The sequence below is a fragment of the Eretmochelys imbricata genome, chromosome 28, assembly GCF_965152235.1.
Source record: "Eretmochelys imbricata isolate rEreImb1 chromosome 28, rEreImb1.hap1, whole genome shotgun sequence".
NCBI classification, from domain to species: domain Eukaryota; kingdom Metazoa; phylum Chordata; order Testudines; family Cheloniidae; genus Eretmochelys; species Eretmochelys imbricata.
The window spans coordinates 7,711,371-7,723,883 of NC_135599.1; the positions used below are offsets into that span (position 1 = coordinate 7,711,371).

The 12,513-nt window shown below is 52.4% G+C and overlaps 1 protein-coding gene across 1 annotated transcript in view; it reads left to right on the forward strand.

The window, feature by feature from the left end:
• The first annotated feature begins 10,325 nt into the window (after positions 1–10,325).
• The window catches only part of LOC144258263 (uncharacterized), an 88,612-nt gene continuing 86,424 nt past the window's right edge, over positions 10,326–12,513 (forward strand). Inside the window, 1 exon segment of the mRNA XM_077806695.1 lies at positions 10,326–10,390. The gene's annotated coding sequence lies outside the window, so the exon portion shown is untranslated.

The following is a 12,513-nucleotide window of genomic DNA, read 5'->3' on the forward strand; positions in this document are numbered from 1 at the left end:
GGAACTACGACGTGATTGGAATAACAGAGACTTGGTGGGATAACTCACATGACTGGAGCACTGTCATGGATGGTTATAAACTGTTCAGGAAGGACAGGCAGGGCAGAAAAGGTGGGGGAGTTGCACTGTATGTAAGGGAGCAGTATGACTGCTCAGAGCTCTGGTACGAAACTGCAGAAAAACCTGAGTGTCTCTGGATTAAGTTTAGAAGTGTGAGCAACAAGAGTGATGTAGTGGTGGGAGTCTGCTATAGACCACCGGATCAGGGGGATGAGGTGGATGAGGCTTTCTTCCGGCAGCTCGCGGAAGCTACTAGATCGCAGGCCCTGGTTCTCATGGGTGACTTTAATTTTCCTGATGTCTGCTGGGAGAGCAATACAGCGGTGCACAGACAATCCAGGAAGTTTTTGGAAAGCGTAGGGGACAATTTCCTGGTGCAAGTGCTAGAAGAGCCAACAAGGGGGGGAGCTTTTCTTGACCTGCTGCTCACAAACCGGGAAGAATTAGTAGGGGAAGCAAAAGTGGATGGGAATCTGGGAGGCAGTGACCATGGGTTGGTTGAGTTCAGGATCCTGACACAGGGAAGAAAGGTAAGCAGCAGGATATGGACCCTGGACTTCAGGAAAGCAGACTTCGACTCCCTCAGGGAACGGATGGGTAGGGGGGACTAACATGAAGGGGAAATGAGTCCAGGAGAGCTGGCTGTATTTCAAGGAATCCCTGTTGAGGTTACAGGGACAAACCATCCCGATGTGTCGAAAGAATAGTAAATATGGCAGGCGACCAGCTTGGCTTAACGGTGAAATCCTAGCGGATCTTAAACATAAAAAAGAAGCTTACAAGAAGTGGAAGGTTGGACATATGACCAGGGAAGAGTATAAAAATATTGCTCGGGCACGTAGGAATGAAATTAGGAGGGCCAAATCGCACCTGGAGCTGCAGCTAGTAAGAGATGTTAAGAGTAACAAGAAGGGTTTCTTCAGGTATGTTGGCAACAAGAAGAAAGCCAAGGAAAGTGTGGGCCCCTTAATGAATGAGGGAGGCAACCTAGTGACGGAGGATGTGGAAAAAGCTAATGTACTCAATGTTTTTTTTGCCTCTGTCTTCACAAACAAGGTCAGCTCCCAGACTGCTGTGCTGGGCATCACAACATGGGGAAGAGATGGCCAGCCCTCTGTGGAGAAAGAGGTGGTTAGGGACTATTTAGAAAAGCTGGACGTGCACAAGTCCATGGGGCCGGACGAGTTGCATCCGAGAGTGCTAAAGGAATTGGCGGCTGTGATTGCAGAGCCATTGGCCATTATCTTTGAAAACTCGTGGCGAACCGGGGAAGTCCCGGATGACTGGAAAAAGGCTAATGTAGTGCCCATCTTTAAAAAAGGGAAGAAGGAGGATCCTGGGAACTACAGGCCAGTCAGCCTCACTTCAGTCCCCGGAAAAATCATAGAGCAGGTCCTCAAAGAATCAATCCTGAAGCACTTAGAGGAGAGGAAAGTGATCAGGAACAGTCAGCATGGATTCACCAAGGGAAGGTCATGCCAGACTAATCTAATCGCCTTCTATGATGAGATTAGTGGTTCTGTGGATGAAGGGAAAGCACTGGATGTATTGTATCTTGACTTTAGCAAAGCTTTTGACACGGTCTCCCACAGTATTCTTGTCAGCAAGTTAAAGAAGTATGGGTTGGATGAATGCACTATAAGGTGGGTAGAAAGTTGGCTAGATTGTCGGGCTCAACGGGTAGTGATCAATGGCTCCATGTCTAGTTGGCAGCCGGTGTCAAGTGGAGTGCCCCAGGGGTCGGTCCTGGGGCCGGTTTTGTTCAGTATCTTCATAAATGATCTGGAGGATGGTGTGGATTGCACCCTCAGCAAGTTTGCAGAGGACACTAAACTGGGAGGAGAGGTAAATACGCTGGAGGGTAGGGATAGGATACAGAGGGACCTAGACAAATTGGAGGATTGGGCCAAAAGAAATCTGATGAGGTTCAATAAGGATAAGTGCAGGGTCCTGCACTTAGGACAGAAGAATCCAATGCACCGCTACAGATTAGGGACCGAATGGCTAGGCAGCAGTTCTGCGGAAAAGGACCTAGGGGTGACAGTGGACGAGAAGCTGGATATGAGTCAGCAGTGTGCCCTTGTTGCCAAGAAGGCCAATGGCATTTTGGGATGTATAAGTAGGGGCATAGCGAGCAGATCGAGGGACGTGATTGTCCCCCTCTATTCGACATTGGTGAGGCCTCATCTGGAGTACTGTGTCCAGTTTTGGGCCCCACACTACAAGAAGGATGTGGATAAATTGGAGAGAGTCCAGCGAAGGGCAACAAAAATGATTAGGGGTCTGGAACACATGACTTATGAGGAGAGGCTGAGGGAACTGGGATTGTTTAGTCTGCAGAAGAGAAGAATGAGGGGGGATTTGATAGCTGCTTTCAACTACCTGAGAGGTGGTTCCAGAGAGGATGGTTCTAGACTATTCTCAGTGGTGGAAGAGGACAGGACGAGGAGTAATGGTCTCAAGTTGCAGTGGGGGAGGTTTAGGTTGGATATTAGGAAAAACTTTTTCACTAAGAGGGTGGTGAAACACTGGAATGCGTTACCTAGGGAGGTGGTGGAATCTCCTTCCTTAGATTTTTTTAAGGTCAGGCTTGACAAAGCCCTGGCTGGGATGATTTAATTGGGGATGGGTCCTGCTTTTGAGCAGGGGTTGGACTAGATGACCTCCTGAGGTCCCTTCCATCCCTGATATTCTATGATTCTATGATTCCCTCTGGCCCCAGAGGGCAGGACCAGAGGCAACGGGTTCAAACGGCAGCCTAGCAGATTTTAGGTTAAATCTCAGGACAGGCTTCCTAACTGTGAGAACAGCAGGACCATGGAACAGACGCCTCGGGAGGTCGTGGAAGTTCTTCCACGGGAGCTTTTCAAAAGGAGGCTGGCGAGCCTCTGTCTTGGGTGGTTTAGACACAACACATCCTGCCTCGTGGCAGGGGGTCAGACTAGGGGACCCAGGTGGTCCCTTCTAACCCTGTGGTCCTATGACATTTCTCACAAGGAACGTTCCAGTATTTTAACCCGAGCCCATTTTAAAGCAGTCACCTCCTGAGGCCAGCTCTGCGGGTGCCCAGATGTGAGAAGCCTGGGGATTTAGATGCTGTAATTCACGAGCAAAAAGGCTAGCTCCGCTGGAACAGGAGAATGTGAAAAACACACCTTCTGCCAGGCGATCTTGGTGGGGGGCTGACTCAAAGATCCCAGGAGCCTGCCGGGAAGAGAGATTGTGGCTGCTGCAGAAGGGGATGGGGAAGCAAGACCCTACGAATCAACAGACGTTTCACTACCCGCCCTACGACATCTCCAAGAAAGTGCACATTTCTGCCAGGGAAGGGATCGCTTTGTGACTGGGAAGAATGTAAGGACTTAGGAATGATAAACTGGGATCCATATGGATAGGGAAGATGTGTGTGTATGGGGTGGGGGGTGGGAGGGGAGGGGACGGAGGTACTGAGCAGTGCCGGAAAGGGAGGAGTGAGAATACGAATATTATATATAGTATATTAATATACGTCTAAGGTTAAGACGGGCATTTTACAGTGACATTAATAACCAGCGTGTAGTTAGCTTCCACATGATACCTCACGGGCATATTTTGTACAAACATGACCGCAGTAGTGTGTACGTGAATACAAGGGGGCTAGGATCACACCCGAGCCTTGTGTTTTCTCCCCCTCCCTCCACTGCCTGCAGCTGGTCTTGCTACCCCTTGCCCCAGATTTCCGGTTCCCCAATCATGTTCAACCCCCCACTCCCACTGTCCCCACTGTTCCTTGTTCCTGACTCCCAGCAGCTCCAGCCAAAAAGTGTCCCCTTCCCTCCGGCCCATGGCTGGTACCCCCACTTCCTGGAGCACCCGCTACCCACCACCCACCTCCCTTTACTCCCACCACCAAGCTGGCCTGACCCAGGCCCTCCCATTGCTCTCAGCCCTGCACAGCAAACCACCGTCCTAGAGCCCCTGCTCCAGGGAATCCCCCTCCCCCCAGCCCCACTCAGTACCTGCTGCCCCACTCTTCCTGGGGGAAAGAAGCCAATCACATGGAAACTCTGGGAGGCTCCCATCTACACCCGGCTCAGAGCAGCCAGAAGGCCTCAGGTGAGGGGAGAGACAGAGAGACAGAGGAGAGGGTCTTCACATTCATCACATACCTAGTAGCCAAAAGGTGACGCAGGAGATGGAGCCTCCGGCATGGTCCACGAGAATCGCCCCCGGTAGGAATCTCAACAACTTTCCCTTTGCTAGCAGCTTCCTGTGACGGGATGGGGCATCTCCCCTAAGCCTCATTGCTGGGTTCCCCCTTCGTATCTCACACCAGCCGCTGGTTAGTGAGGTCAGGTCCAGCACTGGGAGTCTGGGGCGTGTTCCCAGCCCCCTGTCCAAGGACTTGGTTTCCTTTCCACAAATTAGGGAATTTACACACACACACACACACCCCCAGGCCGCATGGGTCCGTTCTTAGACTCTAGCCCCAGGGTAAACCAGTCCCAGCAGCTTAGTAACCCCGTGGCCCCCTCGCTTTCTCCAGCCTGTGTATTTCCCGCCACCTGCCCATCTCCAGACCAAACCCTCAGATGCTCCCAACTCCAGGGTATTTACCGCTCCCCTCCCTCCAGCAACTCCCTGACCATCCCATACCTCGACTGGCTTCACTGCAGCCCCTTGCCTTCCCTGTCCCCTGGGAGGACGAAGGGCATTTGGGGAGATTTCAGAACAAGCTTCGGTTTATATCACATCCGAATTCCCCACCCCCAGGCTCTTCCCCTGCTGACAGATGTTCCAGACTCTGCTCCGCACATCACCGAAATATCCAGAACACAAGACCGGGCAGCCAGGGAGTGACGTTAGCGACCCAGCACGTGGCCAAACGCACAATGTCCTGTAAGCCTTTGGAATCTACTGGGGACAACTTTGGATTTCAGAAAATGGGAAAAGTAACCATTTTCGACTTAGGGGGCTCAGGACAGGGGGTCGGGGTGCAGGAGGAGTGTGGGGTGCAGCAGGGGCTCAGGGCAGGGGGTCAGGGTGCAGGAGGGGTTTGGGGGGGCGGGTCCGGCCCAGTGCGCACCGGGGGCAGGTGCCTCCAGGTACCTTCCCCGAAGCTCCCATTGGCCATGGTTCCCCGTTCCCGGCCAATGGGAGCTTCGGGGGAGGTACCTGGAGGAGCGGCCAGGGCAACACACAGACCCCTGTGCCCCTCCCGCCCCTCCTGCCCTGCCCCCCGGTGCGCACCGGGCCGGAGCCGCTATAGGCAAATGCTGGGGGGGGGGGGCGTGGGGAGCTGGCGGGCCACAGAAAATAACCCCGCGGGCCGCGTGTTTGAGACCCCCTGCTATAAAGGATGAGACAAACGATTCTCAAATCAGAGGGGAAAGTTGATCACTGGGGAATCTAGCCCCCCTGCAACTTCCAGTCTGGAGAATGACTTGGGGCAACAGGTTCCCTCCAGACAGGGGAAGCTGCTGGGATTGCAACACATGGGGAACACCTCCATGGGGAGGATTGTCAGCCGATATTTGGTAACTGCATAGAAAATGGCAAAACCTGAGATTTGATACCAGTGTTCACAAATTAACGAGAGAAGGGGGAAATTTTAGGATTTTGCCACCCATTTGCACAAAGCAGAGAAGAAAACGTGAGGGATTTTAGATCACTAACTGATAATAGGCAGGGGTAAAATGTGAGCAAAATTCTTATGAATACTTTATATTTCAAAAAAAGGGGCAACACGTGGAAGGATTTTAGATCAACCGTCGAGAATCTGAGACAAACAAATTTGGAGGATATTCTATGTTAACAATTTATAACTAGAGAGAAAGGGAAGAATCTCTGGGCCTATTCAATTAGTCATCGATAACTAGAGAGAAAACGGGGCAAATTTTTTTGGGGGGGCTATATCAATCTTTAAGAATTGGAAAGAAAATGGGTCAAAGCCGAAGTATTTGAAAAGACGAGAGAAAACCACCGAGAGCAGAGGGAGATTCAACAGGGGGAGGGGGAAAGGGAGACAGCCTGCACGTGAACGTTCAGTGAACACAGGGCCGAGGAAGTGAGCGGTAGCCCACGAAAGCTCGCGCTCAAACGAAGTGGCTCGTCTCTGAGGTGCCACAAGTCCTCCTGTCCTTTTTGCGGACACCGACTAACACGGCTGCTCCCCTGAAACCAACAACCACCCAGGCAGGGATGGTTCTCCCCCTCCACCACCACCATGCGGGCAGCAGGGAGCCCTTTGGGAGGCTGCTTTAAGAGAGCAGGGGTGCCCTACGGCTCGGGAAGGCTGCCGGGGAGGGGGCATTGGCAGCTGGCGGCTTGTGGGTCTTGCACTGGGAAGGCAAGAGCTGGGACTGGTCACTCCCCCGGTGACACTTGCTCCTGCCGTTCACTGCTCTGCCCCTGCCAGGCCCTGTTGCTGGCAGAGAGCGGCCGCCCCGTCCCCACCCCAGAGCCAGCCGCCTCTCAGGGCTCTCCCAGGCTGTGCCCCCTACAGCCGCCTACCCCTCTAGGGGGGCACACAGCTTTACAAAAGGACAACTGGCTGCAGGTAAAACGGGGGGGGGGGAATATCCCGAAGCTTAAGGAGATTTTAAACTGACCTTCGAGAACTGAGAGAGAAAATGGGGTAAAATCTGAGGCCGACAGAGAGAAAAAGGTGGGGGGGGGGGGATCTACATGGATTTTATCCCCGTATTTGATAATTGGAGACCAAGGGGAAGAATGCGGGGGAAATTATTGAGACTAAAGTGACAAAAGCAGAGAGGAAACCCCCCTCTCCCCCCATCTCCAGCCTGCTCCGAGCCAGGTCCACCCCCCCCCCCCCCCGTTCACACGGTCTGTCCCCTGCACCCCCGGACAGGCCGAGCGTCACTTTCCCACGGTCTCTGCCCCTTACCTGCGGCCAGGGGCTGGTCCCAGCTGGAGAGAGCCCCCCCGGCCGGGCCGGGAGGGGTTAATGAGGGGTCCCCCCCCCAGCACAGACCCCGGGGAGCAGCAGCAGGCTCTGGCCCGGGCTCTGGGCTTTGTTCTCCCGGCTCCTTCCTCCGGCCCCCAGCGGCTCCAGCCCCTTCCTGTGTCTGCAAAAAGCATCCCGGGCGGCAGCGCCGTGCTCCGGCGGCTCCCCGGGTCTCCGCCAGCCCCGGGGCCGCTGCACGGGCCCCCTGGGCCCCCCTCCTGGGCGGGGAGGAGGCAAGCGACCCCAGGTCTCCGGGCCGTGGAGAGGGGGAGGTTGAAAGGGGCAGAAGGAGGAATTAGGGGGGCAAAGAATTTCCCAATTCCCCCTGCCTCACTCCTGGGTAGATCCGCTGGAGGGGATACAGAAGGGCCCTGGACGAGCTGGAGGGTTGGGCCAAAAGAAATCGGATGAGGTTCAAGGAGGACAAGCGCAGAGTCCTGCGTTGGGGAGGGAAGAACCCCATGCACCGCTGCGGGCTGGTAGGGTGACCCCACCTCCCGCTTTTAGGGGACTTGTCCCGGGTCCCGGCCTTACATGGGTCGGGCTGCCCCTTGTCCCGATATCGGGACCGTCCGCCTCTCACCGCTTCCCCATCCCCCCTGCCAGGACCCTCCCCTGTGGATAAACTTTCGGGAGCGACAGCTCACTCCAGCGGATGCATGCCGTGGAAAATACAGGGGGGAGATTTAGACACACAGAGAACATGAAATCTCCCCCCTGTGTTTTCCACTGCATGCGCCCGATGAAGTGGATTTTAGCTCGCGAAAGCTTATGCTCGAATAAATTTGTTAGTCTCTACAGTTTACATGAAATCTCCCCCCTGTATTTTCCACTGAATGCATCTGATGAAATGGGTTTTAGCTCGCGAAAGCTTATGCGCGAATAAATTTGTTAGTCTCTACAGTTTACATGAAATCTCCCCCCTGTATTTTCCACTGCATGCATCTGATGAAGTGGGTTTTAGCTCGCGAAAGCTTATGCTCGAATAAATTTGTTAGTCTCTAAGGTGCCACAAGTCCTCCTGTTCTTTTCACCTTACCTGATCACTCTGGTTACAGTGGGCATGGTAACCCCCATTGTTTCATGTTCTCTGTGTATATAAATCTCCCCCCTCTATTTTCCACTGAATGCATCCGATGAAGTGGGCTGTAGCCCGTGAAAGCTTATGCTTGAATAAATTTGTTAGTTTCTAAGGTTTACATGAAATTTCCCCCCTCTATTTTCCACGGCATGCATCCGATGAAGTGAGCTGCAGCTCACGAAAGCTCATGCTCAAATAAATGGGTTTGTCTCTAAGGTGCCACGAGTCCTCCTGTCCTTTTTGCGAGTACAGACTAACACGGCGGCTCCTCTGAAACCTCCCCTGTGGAAAGACCCTCGTGCACAAGTCTGAGCCAGGTTAGGAGAGGGGTGGAGCGGCCCTTGGGACAGAGGAGCGTGGAGGCCCCTCAGAGTTAAGAAAACTAAGTGGTGCAGAGTGAGTGGCCTTCGTGATCATCACTGCAAAAGTTGTTTTCTCCTGCTGATAATAGCTCATCTTAATTAATTAAGGTATGGCTACTTCCACCGTTTCATGTTCTCTGCAGGTATATATCTCTTCTTACTCCATGTTCCATTCTGTGCATCCGATGAAGCGAGCTGTAGCCCACGAAAGCTCATGCTCAGATAAATTGGTTAGTCTCTACGGTGCCACAAGTCCTCCTTTTCTTTTGCGAATACAGACTAACACGGCTGCTACTCTGACACCCTTCACAAAAGAGTTAGTAGCAGAATTTTTGCCCCAGTTTTTTAAGAATTAATTTGCTGGTAATACCAAATTCCATTTTTTGAAAGCACAAACTTCAACAACCACTATGTCCCCTTAGCATAACATGAAAGAAAAAAGTATTAAATTGAAGCAAAATGAATTTTAAATACGGGTCTAGGCAAACCCTTTGACCGTATTAAACTTTCATGACACTGGGTTGTGTTTGAGAGGCAAAGGAGGAAACCTGCTGCAATCGTTTGGTTAGCATTAATACTTGGCCACATAACCAGACATCGTGTATATTGTGACGTGTTTTAACAAGCGTTTTTATAACTGTATGTTAATATTTAACAAAGGAGCAATCACATTTATAAAGAAACTGGCATTTTACTAATACTAAGAAAGGAGTCACGTGACACACACAGCCGACAACACAAGATGACGTACGAAGCAAACGTACAGTTATATAAAGGATGCCATTCGATGGAAGTAAGAAAAACCCAATTTTCAAACACTAGTCAGCGGTTAGGATTAGAAGCAAAGTTGATGTTTCTTTCGCTTGGCAACCATGTCTTCAAGAAAGCCCAGGAACGCCTCACTTAACGTTCTCGTTCTGTCCCTGAAAAATGCGACTTTAAGCGAAACCGATGTTAAGCGAGTCCAATTTCTCCATAAGAATGAATGTAAATAGGGGAGATTAGGTGCCAGGGAAATTTTTTTGGCCAGACAGAAGACTATATTTCATATACACACATCCACGCAGTAAAAGTTTTAAACAATTTAATCCTCTTTAATGCATCTGAAGAAGTGGGGTTTTTACCCACAAAAGCTTATGCCCAAATAAATGTGTTCGTCTTTAAGGTGCCCCCGGACTCCTCGTTGTTTCAATGTAATACTGGTACACGGCAATGTACCAGTCTTGTGAAGCTTGGTGGAGACGGAGGAGTCCGAGGGTGGGATATTTCCCAGGGGATGCCTTGCTGCGAAATGATGAATTCGCACTCGGCTGAGCCCTCAGGGGTTAACATGTTTGTTGTTAATGTAGCATCACACTCCGCAAGGCAGCCCGAATTGGGGCGGGGGTGGGGTGGGGGGCGGGGGGGAGACAGCATGGCGGGGAGAGACAGAGACACACACCCTGTGTGTGAGAGAGACGCGCATTGCCCCTTTAAGTACGATGAGCGCCCACTCCAAGTACGTTGCCTTTTTAAGGAGATCAGCAAGTGGAGACTGCAGCTGCGGCCAGCCAGCTCCCTCCCTCCTGAGCCCCCAGGGGAGGGGGACACCCGGACCCCTCTCCCCCTGCCCCCCCCCCCGCCTCTGCCCAGCAAGCAGGAGGCTCCGGGGAGCAGCTCCCGGGCAGGAGCAGCGCGCAGGCCGTGGGGCGGGGGGGGGACAGCTGAACTGCTGGCAATTGGTAGCCTAATGAATTTTGCACCGGGAGCTTAGGGGGCTGCGAGGGGGGCTGCCGGCCCACCCTGGTTCCAAGCCCCCCCCCCCCAGCTCGCTGCGACGGGCTGCTTTTCCTGCAAGCCGGGGACCACGACATTAGAAGGGGGCCTTGCACAACTTTAAACGAGCCTGTTCCCTAACTGATCAGCAGGGAAAGGAGGGAGGCCGTTCAGTGAGGAGTCCCTGTGAGTATTTCCCGCTGTTGCATCCCTGAAGCAGGGGGTCCCAGAATCGATTCACTGGGCTTATCTACCCTTACGGGGTCCGCTTGTTTTCGCTTTGTTTTGGTTTCAGTGGCTTCCTCCTTTTCAGCAGTGAAGGTCTCTGTCATCACTGCAACTCTTAAAACAAAGAGAAAGCAGAAGGGGGGGAGCAAGCCAGGACGGGAGGGAGACCTGAGCCAAGAGAAATGAACTAACTTTGTCAAGTTATCTTAAAAGTACAGGCATCGGCTGGGAACTTAGCAACTCAGAGAAGATGTACGGGAAAACTTAACCTGTATTTAAAAATATTTGAGACGGGAGGGTATCTTATTAGCTCTGGGTGAGGGTCCCTGGTTAACGCCGTTGGGAACCTGTAGCCCCGGTTTTTGTCCTGGCTCTGAGAGGAGTGTTCTGGCTAACCCTGAATTTGTTCCCCCAGCGTCTGTTGCTTTTGTGTTGCCTCGATTGTTATTTTCTAACTTTTTCTTTGTGTCTGTTACGCGCCCTGGCAAATGCCCGTCCGTGTTTCCCCACTGCGTTTCTTACCGCTCCTATGGGGCACTTTTACTTGTTACCCAAACTCTGTGGGGATTGGAAGGGAGGGGGGAAAGGGGGTTCCCTAGCTCAGCGTTGTCTGTCATGTTAGATCGCGATTCCCACACAGGACAGCTCGCCACTGACCGGACCCGTGGTCGGGCGATCGCTGTGGTCCGTCGGCGTGTGTGTGTGTGTTTTTAGAGCGTGCCGTTCAGCAGACCTCGAGAGCACGACCCAGCGGGGTTAAGGGCTGGAGCCGCTCGCTCGGAGCTTCTGTCCTTGGAGCGCCGATGTTCTTAGCCGGTCACGCAGCAGGTTCGTTCAGCAGACCTCCGTGTTCCGCGTGGCCAGGCTGATTGTCCGTGAAGTACCGTGGTAGCCCCCCGGATCAATGGCTGCCGTGACACTAACACGTGCATGCTCGTGGCAGTGGCCTCGGCTCGGCCAGCGGTGGGATTTTCCGCGGTCCCGTAGGCTGGAGAAAGGGCAGAGGCGAGGTACCCAGACATTTCATAGAATCATAGAATATCAGGGTTGGAAGGGACCCCTGAAGGTCATCTAGTCCAACCCCCTGCTCGAAGCAGGACCAATTCCCAGTTAAATCATCCCAGCCAGGGCTTTGTCAAGCCTGACCTTAAAAACTTCCAAGGAAGGAGATTCCACCACCTCCCTAGGGAACGCATTCCAGTGTTTCACCACCCTCCTAGTGAAAAAGTTTTTCCTAATATCCAACCTAAACCTCCCCCACTGCAACTTGAGGCCATTACTCCTCGTTCTGTCATCTGCTACCATTGAGAACAGTCTAGAGCCATCCTCTTTGGAAACCCCTTTCAGGTAGTTGAAAGCAGCTATCAAATCCCCCCTCATTCTTCTCTTCTGCAGGCTAAACAATCCCAGCTCCCTCAGCCTCTCCTCATAAGTCATGTGTTCCAGACCCCTAATCATTTTTGTTGCCCTTCGCTGGACTCTCTCCAATTTATCCACATCCTTCTTGTAGTGTGGGGTCCAAAACTGGACACAGTACTCCAGATGAGGCCTCACCAATGTCGAATAGAGGGGGACGATCACGTCCCTCGATCTGCTCGCTATGCCCCTACTTATACATCCCAAAATGCCATTGGCCTTCTTGGCAACAAGGGCACACTGCTGACTCATATCCAGCTTCTCGTCCACTGTCACCCCTAGGTCCTTTTCCGCAGAACTGCTGCCTAGTCATTCGGTCCCTAGTCTGTAGCGCTGCATTGGGTTCTTCCGTCCTAAGTGCGACCCTGCACTTATCCTTATTGAACCTCATCAGATTTATAGGCCCAAACAAGTAACTGGAACATGCAACCTACGTTCCTCCTTACCTGTTTCATGACATCCATTTGTCACCTCGCCGTGTTCCTAATATCTTTGACAAAACATCCCGAGGCACTGTTTGGTCAAACCATCTTATGTTGTAGTCAACTGGGATGTTTATCTCTCCCAGCTGGGATATATTTACATACGTCTCTAGTGCCTAGGACTCTAGCCACAACTTTGCCAAGTTCACGTACTGGATGGTGAACCTGTAAACATCTGCTTTT